At 40.1% G+C, this 12,045-nt stretch overlaps 1 protein-coding gene across 1 annotated transcript in view; it reads left to right on the top strand.

Moving 5' to 3' along the window:
* LOC142141120 (twist-related protein 2-like) overlaps nt 1-11,125 on the top strand; it is a 47,809-nt gene extending 36,684 nt beyond the window's left edge. The window contains exon 2 of the mRNA XM_075199258.1: nt 6,873-11,125. The gene's annotated coding sequence lies outside the window, so the exon portion shown is untranslated. The remainder of the gene's footprint in view (nt 1-6,872) is intronic.
* Nucleotides 11,126-12,045: the final 920 nt, after the last annotated feature.

Raw genomic sequence — 12,045 nt, 5'->3', positions numbered from 1 at the left:
TGCCACACAATGAGTGGAATCCCAAACATTTGATTAACTATTTTTCCTGAGTAGATGAATCCCAACTATTTATCTAACTTACAAAATACACCGGATGCACGCTGCAAAACACTTCGTTGTTGCACCAGAGCAACTAAACCGGCCCATTCAAAAACCTTCAAAATGCCTACTTTCTGGACTTGGAAGAGGCTTCCACAAACTAGAAGTGCACCTAGGTCTGTGGACTTAGGTTTACAGAGAGCCTAAAAAATCTGAACAGACGTTGTGCGCAAATGTGTAAATGCAACATAAAAGTCCAATCTTCTACCACCCATTTCGTTAAATTCAACTTTTACATTTTCCTACTAAAATACTACTTGCCTTATCTTAATTTATGTCGTACTGCCTATTATTTGGAAAACACCCTTTCCGGGAGATCCAGAGAAGATGTCCAAAGGCCAAGTACGGGGAAGATGGCAACCCATCACGTCCCCCACTGCACAACATCACATCATGTCGATGAGGTCATGATGATGCAATTCGCTTTGAATCACATCAACGCCCCGCCCACTTCAGAAAGGAGGGAGGTAGGATCCGGGAGGGTGGCCTACTTACCTGGGAAACCTCCCAGAAATTCAAGAGTCTCCCGGACATTACAGGAGAGTAGACAATTATGATTTATAGCTTAAATTAATCATGAGAATGAGGGAATAATTTTATTATAACTTTATTTGCGGCAATTTTGTGTATTTGAAGATTTTTCTTTACATTGCTTGAAGTATGCCTAGAAATTTGTCCTCTTCACCACTATATCTCATTTCACTCCTGGGGGTAAATGTATCAAGCTGCGAGTTTCCGGCAGGTTTGAAAAGGGGAGATGCTGCCTCTAGCAACCAATCAGATTCTAGTTATCATTTATTTAGTACATCTACAAAATGATAGCTAGGATCTGATTGGTTGCTATAGGCAATATCTCCACTTTGCAAACCCGCCGGAAACTCGCAGCTTGATACATTTACCCCCTGTTGTGTGACTGAACGTGAACATGGACACCATGTATGAGAAAAATTACTTTGCCAAATATTGTAGCTAAAGAGCACCATAAAAATTATAGTTAAAAGAGCACGTGTGTAGGTGGCAAATAAACTTAATACAATTGAGACAGCCATTCTATATGCCAAACCAATATTCAGGGATCAGTGGCATTACTGAGGGATGAGGCAATAAGGCCACATGTTCCTAGTGAATACTGGTTTAGCCCACAAAATGGCTGCCTCCACTGTGTATGTGAGGGGTACACTTTGTAATTTAAGCTTGGCAAAGAATTTTTACCACTGCAATTTCCACACTTGTTTTACTTTCTATACCTTTTAAAATAAGCCTCTACCAAAGGACTTAGACACGTGGGGCTTGATTTATTAATCAACCTACATGTCGATACATGCCATATTTTGCATTAAGTTGCACTGCGCATGCTCAGAAAAGGACTATATGCCAGTGAACGCAAGTGTATCCAATTAATCTTCGAACGCAAAGGACGCTTCAGAAAGCCTATGATTTCATGGGCAGAACAGGGAAAGCAGGGGGCGTATGCACCTAGGCAATGTACAGAAAGGGTGTGCCAAGTTCTTGATGAATGCGGCCATACCTGCTTGCATCTTCCGTTAGTTTTTAAAATAAACAAATTGCGTTCACTTAACATTCCTTAATGAATCAGTCCCCTTATGTTATGTAGAAATAACAACAATAATAATTTAGCAGATATTTCAGTCTAGATTTCTATCATTTCCTTACAAATCTTACAATATGGTTTTAATTACTTTAAAAAGAACCAGCATGCATGACACAACACCAGCAAGGCTTGATGGTTGAATTGCAAATATTGGCATCAGTTCATCCCCATCCTCTCTATATACATATCTGCTAGAATTAACATAAATCCTGGCTTACTTATAAAAACCTGAGCTATACCTTGCGTTGCTTGTAGTGGCACGTACTTAATGTTTGGTACTCCAGCTCTAGGATGTCTGGATATTTTGCAAAAATGACAAATAGTAAAGGGTCTCATTTATGACGTACTATTTTGTAGTGCCGTTCGCCTCAGTTTTCACTGGTGCATCAAGATTTCCACCAAAGTGCATAGATTTGAGGAGCAATATGGCTACATTTTTGGAGGACCAGAAATCTACACCAGTTGATGGAGGAAGAGATCTACAGAGGTGCTTTCTAAAACATGTCTTTGCTTTGCAGAAAGGCGCACAGCCATGTTCAGTCCTCAAAAAATTTACATTTTACACCAGCTTTCAGCTAGTGGAAAACAGCCTGATCCTAAACTTTTAATGGGACTATGTTAGGTTGGGGATATTTTCCTTTGGTACTAGATCTTAGAAGCAAACACCAGTCTTGATAAAGGAGATTCTCTTCTTTGAAACAGGGGATCACTTGTCTTCCTGGGAAAGCAGGTGACGGGGATAGATGTTCTTTCTTGTCTTATCTATCCCAGCTCCCCTAATACCATGTCTAATAGTGAATTGCCAGAAACACTCCATTGTCAGGCCTCTTAACAAAATATATGGGGGGGGGTTGGAAATGCTGATTTATATGGGGGGGGGCTATTTAGGCCCCGCCCCCTTTTTGACATCTCAGTCTGCCAGCGGCTGCACACTATGTGCAGGTCCGTTCAGCAGTGACAGGTAGGGACAGTGTGCTGCCCAGATGCTCTGATTGTGTTTAAAACACAATCAGAGCGGCCGGGCAGCACACTGTCCCTGCCTGTCACTGCTGAACGGACCTGCACATAATGTGCAGCCGCCGGATCCGCCACTGGTATTGTGTTTGTTCCCAATTGTAAAGCGCTACAGAATTTGCTGGCGCTATATAAATAAATAAATGATGATGACAATGATAGCTAGAAGTTATTCAGGTTTGGGATGTACAAACTATCTCCAGTCATTATAGAGATAAAGGCATAAAATAATTTTTGTAGCAATATATGACTGACAAAAGGGAAATTTCTTTCTATTGGTTCAAGGATTGTAGCTTACTATAAAATAAACATAGGATAATACATATATGTTTGCTTCATAAATCATTGTCATACTGTAGGTTTCATCAAATTGTAATGCCTTTTCATGATCTCTTCATATGATATTGTGTCTCACATTCATAAAGACAAGCAAGGATGTGAACCTGAAAACTTTATTTATAGTGTTACTATTGGGATTTTGTTTTATTTGTTAAAGTCTATAAAGACATTTTAACATTAATACTTAACCAGACATCTATTGGCTTCAATACTTTTATGCTTTAAATAATTATTATTATTATTATTTATATTAATATTAATAATAATGATAATAATAATATTGATTTGTAAGGAACGACAGTTGGAAAAACAGGACATGCATAAAAACAGGGACATACAAGGTAGACAAAATAAAGGCACTGATGAACAGCACCATTTCTATAGCTCTATAATTTATGCACAATAATGCAACTAACGGAGTTTTGACAGAAATAATGACAGTCCCAGACAGAGACACATTGGGCACACCTGAGTGCTACACAAAATTTGTATTATAATTGCAATATATTTCTATTTTATTCATCAAGAATAAAAGTACATGCACGTGATTACTGGGTAGCAGTTTAGCACAGGTAAAATGTATAAGAGGAAAGACAGCCCCTTAGTCTAGTGATCCTGTCTGCAGCTGCCTGGCAGGCGATAGAACGTTTGCCCTTATCAAACTACAGCCCACCAGACACAGAATACTTTGCACTTCTCTTTGGCTTTATCTGATTTTCGTACAGCAGTCCATCAAAAAGGTGCTATGGGGGTGATACCTTTTAAGGCGAAATCGCCATGCAGTGGAATCAGATATATAATGCACTGAAAATCACAAACATAGCTCCAGTGTCAAGGTTAGCTTTACTAAAGCTTAAATTAAAAATTCGTTCATAAATTGTAAATTGTGCAAAAACACATTTTCAACAGTCAACTGTGGCAAAACCCTCAAAGATTACCGCCTGCAAAATCGGGTGCTAATATTTATATTATAATCGCTATTGTAAGATGTCACCATTTAGTCCTAATGCTTCAGTTTTCTAACTTACCACCACAATAAGTTTTGATACTCTTTTCCCTGGCTAAACATGCTATATGATGTCACATTGGTAAAAGTGCCAGACTACACGATGGAGACATGCTTTAGGAATGCATGTGTGTGTGAAGAGACCATTGGTGTCGATACAGGATACATTGTGCTCTATATTTCCCTTCCCTTCAGATCAGGACACAATTTATCTGACTTTTCTTGTTAAATTCTTATTACTGGTGAGTGAATATTTGCAGAGCATATGTTTCCAAGCAGTATTACAATGCTCTTAAAGCTCGCCAAAATGTTGAAAGGGTCACCGACATAGCTTTGGGAACTATGCAATAAACAGACATTTCTTTTTGATAAATCTTCGATGTTTACAAGCCTTGCCTCCCACCCACATATGTTTAGAGATGAATGTTAACCTTTGCTGTGTCAGAAATGCCCAAATACTGAATATATTTATCACAGCCAACACAATCTCCTGTGCTAATGATTCAAAGAGCAGGATACAGTGACTGACTGCGGACCCAAAATGTCACACAGTTGTCTCCCTAAATACAGTGTGTTATCATCAAAATATGAACGTATTGCGCAAATTAAACTGTAAACTAAGGGCCTGATTCAAATTAGAACATAACCTGCACGCGAGCTGCAGATTTAAAAAGAGAATAGAACTTGAGAGTTGGCCAGTCCGACTGTAGTCAAATCCAAGAGAATCGCAAGATGCGTTTCCATTTGAATCTGCCCAGGGGCAAACGCAGGATTTGTAGAGGGATGTTTCCATACCACACCGCCAGTGGGCGTGACCAGCATGCATGGGGGCGTGGCTATAATTGTAGACAGTGTTTGGCTGCTCTCCAACTCTTCCTATCCCCATAATATACATGGGCAATGCTGCGAGCACTACTGTTAGGTGCATGCAGCTTTCCCTTTTCAAGCAGAGCTGTATGAAGCGGCAACAGGGTCCAGCCACCTCAATTATACAGTGCCCCAGGCTTGGAGGGGGGTTTCCAGGCACTAGGAAACCCCCTCAGTTTGCCTATGCTGGGTGTAAGTAAGCTTTGCCTAAACGGTACGTGCCATATGTTAAGAGACAGAACAAAGTCACAAAAGCATATGTGAAATATACAGTCACATCAGACCGCATACAAAAATAAATAAATTATAAAATAAATTTATTCAAAAAAGAAAAATCATTGATAAAAATATGATTGGTTTAAAAAATATTGTTTTATCTAATTTTTATTTTACATTAAATACATAAACCAAGATTTTCTTAATGCACTTTTATGGCCTACCTTACTTGCATACACATGTTCTGTAATGGCATGTAGGTGTTCTATTCCAAACTGAGACTATGCCATGTCAGTCATGACTGTTCGTCTGCACTTACACCTGCCCTGTAGCTGGTGCAATTGATACGATTGAGAGCAAGAATACTTAAGATAAGCCCAGGACTTGAATTGGCCATATCTGTGTTGGCACGCTCTTACTGTGTCTAAGTTAGGCCGCCCCTCCCCCGTTCAAGTCTAAGGCAGTCGTGTCATTTACGTTCAGACATTGCATGCAATGATCGTTCATTGGTGTAAGGTCCGATACTGAGCATGTACAGAGCTATTTTAGACATACATAGACATAGACATACAGTTTGAACATGAATCAGGCCCTAATTGGCTTTCAGTCTGCTGGGAAGTCGTCAATGTTGCTTCTGATGGAAATAGGAAAGTTTAGCTTATTAGACATAGGTCATTGAAAAAAGGCACCTGGTGCTTAAACGCTGTATTCTCCTGCACACAGAAGGTAGTGTAAGGACTGAGGTCCATTCATGTGTCACTAGACTCTAGCGGGGAGCATACTGACAAGACATAATCCTGACAAGGGTGGAACGTGTACCTCCAGGTCCTATAGCAAAACCTGGGTAGGGGCCTGGCAATGCTGTTGTTGCCTCCTGGGCCCCCCTCTGCCCTCAATAGAGTAGAACGGGGCCTATTCTGAGCATGCTCTACTGAGGGCAGACAGTATGGCCCAGGAGACTAGAACAGCATTGCCAGGGCCCATACCCACATTTTGAGAGCAGAGCAGGAGCCTGGGAGTTGGGCATGACCTGGCATTGCCAAGCCCCTCACCTCTGGGCACCATACCCACCACACCCCTGCACCCGCTATGGTTCCGCTCTTGAATCTTGAATACTTTGAACATGGATTCTTCTAAATATGTGTTTTTCCATGTAACATTTTACAAGTACAAATCTTTCTCCATGCTGTCACCAACATTCCTTGATCCATTACTTCGAATAGTAGCACTGGTGAAAGTGACTACAGTAGGAGAGGATTGGCTATCACTGTCTGTGTGTATGACATAACCACTGAGCAGCAGCAGTTGTTCATGTTTCCTAAGTTCTACGAATGGTCCTATGCCCTAATATTTCAACCTCTATATTGTCTAGTAACATAAATTTAACTTGTATGTAATTGAAATGCTAAACAGTTCAGTGTCTTAATAAAAGTTTACCTTTAATGTACTATGCATTGGAGTAAGACTGAAATTGAAAAATATAACTGCAGATTCCACACTACTATTACTGCATAATAAATGTCAAAGCAAAAAAAAAAATCGCTCCTAAAATACTGACATACACTGGACAGAGGTGAGAAAGTCCTCAAAACACTTTATAATGGGAAAAAATGCTAGGATGATACAATAGGCAAGTTATACCTACATTACTTGGGTGGGTATGGACAAGTAAATTGGCAAAATATTATCTGATTTCACTATATTATCCTCTTTTAACAGGTATATCAAGAGTGGCCATCAAAAGGACTACCAGAAAAGGTTAACAGCTTCATTTGATGGCTCCAATTTGCCACTTCTCTAACAGCCAAAGGACTGTACAACAGGATTGTGACAGGACGTTATAACCAGTCAACTGGGATAATGGTTTTGGAAGACCTATACCAAAATAGGATCTGTGGCACCTTCATTCAGCTGAGTGTTTCATCCCACAAATATAAACATCAATTATGAACATACAACCACTTGTAAAGAAATCCTGTGGAGGTTATTTATTCAGGAAAAGAAACAGGAAGCTGGTGCCTTCTCTACTAAATAGATCTGCAAAAGTGAAAATACCTAATTACATAAATACAAGCTTTTTTGGCCTTACTGAACCCAAGCACGACATTGAAGGATCAGTTACCTGCCTGTCCTGTTCCTCAAGCTTCAAAGACATCAAGGCTCTTGCTTTGCATTAATCTCTGGCTTCCTACATACATCATATGGTATTAGGAGACGGCTGTCTGTATATTCAACGCCAAGCTTTAGCAAGCAATGATCCCCTGCACATTTTCTAAGGAACATACTACATATCAATCAGTGGCGAGAAGGAATCTCTTATTGATTTAATTTGCACCGGACAGATATATAATTTGGAAGGGGTGGGGGAGGGGGTGGAAGTGGGGAGGTTTAAATTAATCAGGCAAAAATATATATTACACAAAATGGAAGATATTTTATAATTCTTAAAATACTGTAATATGTACTTGGAAATAAAACAAATGATACATTGTGACACACAGACATGGCCACTGCTGTCCTGGAATAGCGGTATAGTAACATAATATAATGTCATTGGGTTACTTATTCTCCTGCTTGACGGCTGTTTTACAGTTATTCTACTGTGGGGAGGAAATCTGTGAATATCTATGTGGTGTCTGAGAAACTTAAATAGAATAAGAATGAAATAATTACTAAACTATTGTTTGCATCCGATTTGAACGTTACTTTGTAAATATGAAAGGAGCAGAGCTCTTTCATTCCCTCTGGAAAGGAAAACGTTGTAGGTGTAGGCTCTTTTATTCAGAGACAGGGGTATGACTAGACATCTCTGGGAGTATAGCAGCATTTTGTATCCTCTTATATATGAATCCTCTGCTGATCAGTCCCCGACTGATGTTAAAGTAACCAAGAGAAGCAGCCTACACTGTTAACAAGTCACTGGCTTTTTGGTTACTATGACAGCAGTCATGGCCACTGGCTTAAGGTTATTATGACAGCAGTCACACCACTGGCTTTTTGGTTACTATGACAGTAGTCAGGGCCACTGGCTTTTGGTTACTATGACAGTAGTCAGGGCCACTGGCTTTTGGTTACTATGACAGTAGTCAGGGCCACTGGCTTTTGGTTACTATGACAGCAGTCATGGCCACTGGCTTTTGGTTACTATGACAGTAGTCAGGGCCACTGGCTTTAGGTTATTATGACAGCAGTCACAGCCACTGGCTTTTTGGTTACTATGACAGCAGTCAGGGCCACTGGCTTTTGGTTACTATGACAGTAGTCAGGGCCACTGGCTTTTGGTTACTATGACAGCAGTCATGGCCACTGGCTTTAGGTTACTATGACAGTAGTCAGGGCCACTGGCTTTAGGTTACTATAACAGTAGTCAGGGCCACTGGCTTTTGGTTACTATGACAGCAGTCATGGCCACTGGCTTTTGGTTACTTTGACAGCAGTCATGGGCACTGGCTTTAGGTTATTATGACAGTAGTCATGGCCACTGGCTTTTGGTTACTATGACAGTAGTCATGGCCACTGGCTTTTGGTTACTATGGCAGAAGTCATGGTCACTGGCTTTTTGGTTACTATGACAGCAGTCATGGGCACTGGCTTTTTGGTTACTATGACAGCAGTCATGGGCACTGGCTTTAGGTTATTATGACAGTAGCCATGGTCACTGGCTTTTGGTTACTATGGCAGCAGTCGCGGTCACTGGCTTTTGGTTACTATGAGAGCAGTCACTGCAACTGGCTTTTGGTTACTATGACAGCAGTCATGGCCTGATTAACAGAGGGAGCTTTAGTAAGAAATAAGAACTGAGAAATTGTCTGCAGCCCCGCTGCTGCTGTAATGGTCCACACGGTCACACACACCCCCAGCTGAGAGCGGCAAAGAAGCCTCCAGATGAGGCCTGTGTGCCCTCTTGGAGTCCTGATCTTGTCATAAACATATGTATGTGTTGCTGCACAGACGTTATTAGGAGGAAAATTCTTAGGTAGTGGGAAAAAGAAAGACCTAAGTCTCAAACATTCTACATAAACGTTTATATACCTGTATGTCAAATCCTATGCATTACCAAGCTAAATAATGTACCTGAAATAACTGAAGCTTTGCTATGTCCAGCAACTGTACCACCTCTTTCCCGAAAACATCTTTGATAACTGCTTATAAGGGCAATCACTTTCATGCTTGTACGGCAGTGTAGTAGTCTACAACAGAAGTCTAGGTGCACAGGCATGGTTGGAGGCATCACAGCAATTATATTTGACATGCTTTGCCAATGGAGTTTTCAATTCTATATGAGTGCATTTATTCATTATCAAGCAGCCATGATATATGTTTTTTTTTTGTTTAACTAAAAACCCCTCATAATTATTTTTTTGTCCCATAGTTGCAGTTGAAAACAGTGATTAACAGAACAGTGCATACCACCTTCATGCTTCTTCCATGAAAATAAACATTTGGGGCCCGAGTCATTAAGGAGCGCAAAGCAAAAAAAAGAGTACATTTGATCCTGGACAAACCATGTTACAATGCAAAGGGTGCAAATGAGTTTATTATTTTGCATGTAAGTAAAATACTGGCTGTTTTGTCATGTAGCACACAAATACTTAATAGCTTTATTTTTACACTGAAATTTAAAGTTGATCTAGGACATGCCCTACCCCAAATATACATCTGTCCCCACATTTTAAATTTACCTCCCCCTCCAATGCAACATGGTTTTGTCAAGGTGCAAAGTATTTTTCATTTGTTCTCCTTAATGACTCGGGCCCTTGGGGTTTAATTGCCCTTTAGGAAATGCACTGAGCGCTTACTATTCATTGCATTCATTTTTTTTACAGTGTATATATTTAAATAAACCCTAAAAGAGCGCTAATGCCATATGCATAACAGTGTGACTGCTACCAGGTACACAATCCCTTAGTATCCAAATATATATGTGTTATGGTCCCCACACAAGTTGTTTTCTGATTTGCCAGCGCAATACATATACTAATTATGTGTGAGCAATTTATCAGTGATCCCTTAGGCTAGGTCAGTGTTGGCTAACCTGTGACACTCCAGGTGTTGTGAAACTACAAGTCCCAGCATACCCTGCCAGCAATAAGCTGCTATATATTGGCAAAGCAGCACCTGGAGTGTCACAGGTTAGCCAACACTGGGCTAGGTGCTGCTCCACACAAGTAGATCTCAATGCAGGCATGAGCTGTTGCATTCAAAAGTCAGACGGTTGGTGACCCACATGTATTGCCCAGTTTTCTTGCAAACCCAATTTAAGTAGTGTTTTGTAAAATGAAGCACATACACTACTTTGAATAAACCTCTTTGACTAGCACTGCACATTTCTGCATTTAATATATGCATAGTGTATACTTTAAGATATACAGGAATTTTAATGATGGTTCTGCCGATTGTGATGTATAGGACATAAAGTATAAGAAAGCAGCAAATCCCACACGTTAAAAACTAAAATCATATACATCATGTGTAATAAGATATACAGCTGCAATTATACCATTGTGGCTATAAGCCATGGCTCATTGTTGGTAGTGGCTTGTGTGTTTGAAAAAATCTAAGTATGATAGTGTATGGCCCTCTATACTGGTTCATTATAATAATATACAAAAAAAAAGATATGAAATTATAGCTTGCTGTGTCTCTCTGGTTAAGGATGAATTAAGCATTTCTGCATTGCCAAACAGGTGGAAACTGATGAATACAGAATGTGTTTCAACATGAACTGAGCTTGTGCAAAGTATGATTATGTACCAAAGCGACATTATCTTTCTGCCTTTGACAATGTGAATTAGGAAAACTCATAAAAGTGATAATTGAGATTTACATTGTAGAACCTACTCATGTAACAATCTTGAAGTGTCTTCGTTAATACAAGATTAAAAAATGATTAGAGGTTTGTGCCCAGTATCAGGGCTGTCTCTTCCATAGGGCACGATGGGCAGGTGCCCGGGGGCCCTGCAGCCCAAGGGGCCCGTCAGAGGCCGCTAAAAAAAAAAAAGTTCCTGAAAGAAAATACTTATCTTGCTCTCAGCTGGCGATCCGGCTCCCTCCCTGGTCTCCTCCTCCGTGCTGCGCTCGCAGTGCATGTCGGGCGTGACATCATCACGCCCGCCCGACATCCATTGCGGAGCGCAGCACGGAGGAGGAGACCAGGGAGGGAGCCGGATCGCCAGCTGAAAGCAAGATAAGTATTTTCTTCTTCTTTTTTTCAGGAACATTTTTCTCTCGCTGCCTCTGACGGGTCCCCTGGGCTGCAGGGCCCATATATATAATCATTTTTTTTTTGTTTTATATACATAGGGGCCCCGGTGCACTGCTTTGCCCGGGGGCCCCAAATGTTGTTAAGAGGGCCCTGCCCAGTATTTGAAATAAGTTTTAACATAAACACAATTATGGCTACCATATGGACTGCTAAAATAGTAATAAGCACAGAAATGAAATAATACATTTTAACTGATGAATAAATTCTGTTCACTCCTAAGAGTGCTGGTCAAGTTACAAATTGTACATGATAAAAATATGTATTTTTAAGATCTGTATAGATTGCTGTAATTCGTTACATAAAAATTTGGTCCAAAAAATCCATGATGGTGAATACTTATGAAACCACACAGTCAGTTTTTTACATAATGTACATAGTATAAATGTAGGACGCAGCACTACTGATAACTGAACTACATTGCAGAGCAGTGTATACTGTGTCAGTGCAAGTCATGTGCTTCATAAATAATTAGAAAATATACTTACATTGTATATGTATCAAGCTCCACAACTATGATGCGTTCTTTTAATCACATCCCAAATAATCAGCCATACTATGATTAATTTATAACTTATGTTGTTCTCATTGATGGAGATACATTTTTAGGGCAAACAGATCTTACAGATT

Source organism: Mixophyes fleayi, chromosome 2, assembly GCF_038048845.1.
Source record: "Mixophyes fleayi isolate aMixFle1 chromosome 2, aMixFle1.hap1, whole genome shotgun sequence".
NCBI lineage: Eukaryota > Metazoa > Chordata > Amphibia > Anura > Limnodynastidae > Mixophyes > Mixophyes fleayi.
This window is presented reverse-complemented; position numbering and strand designations above follow the sequence as displayed.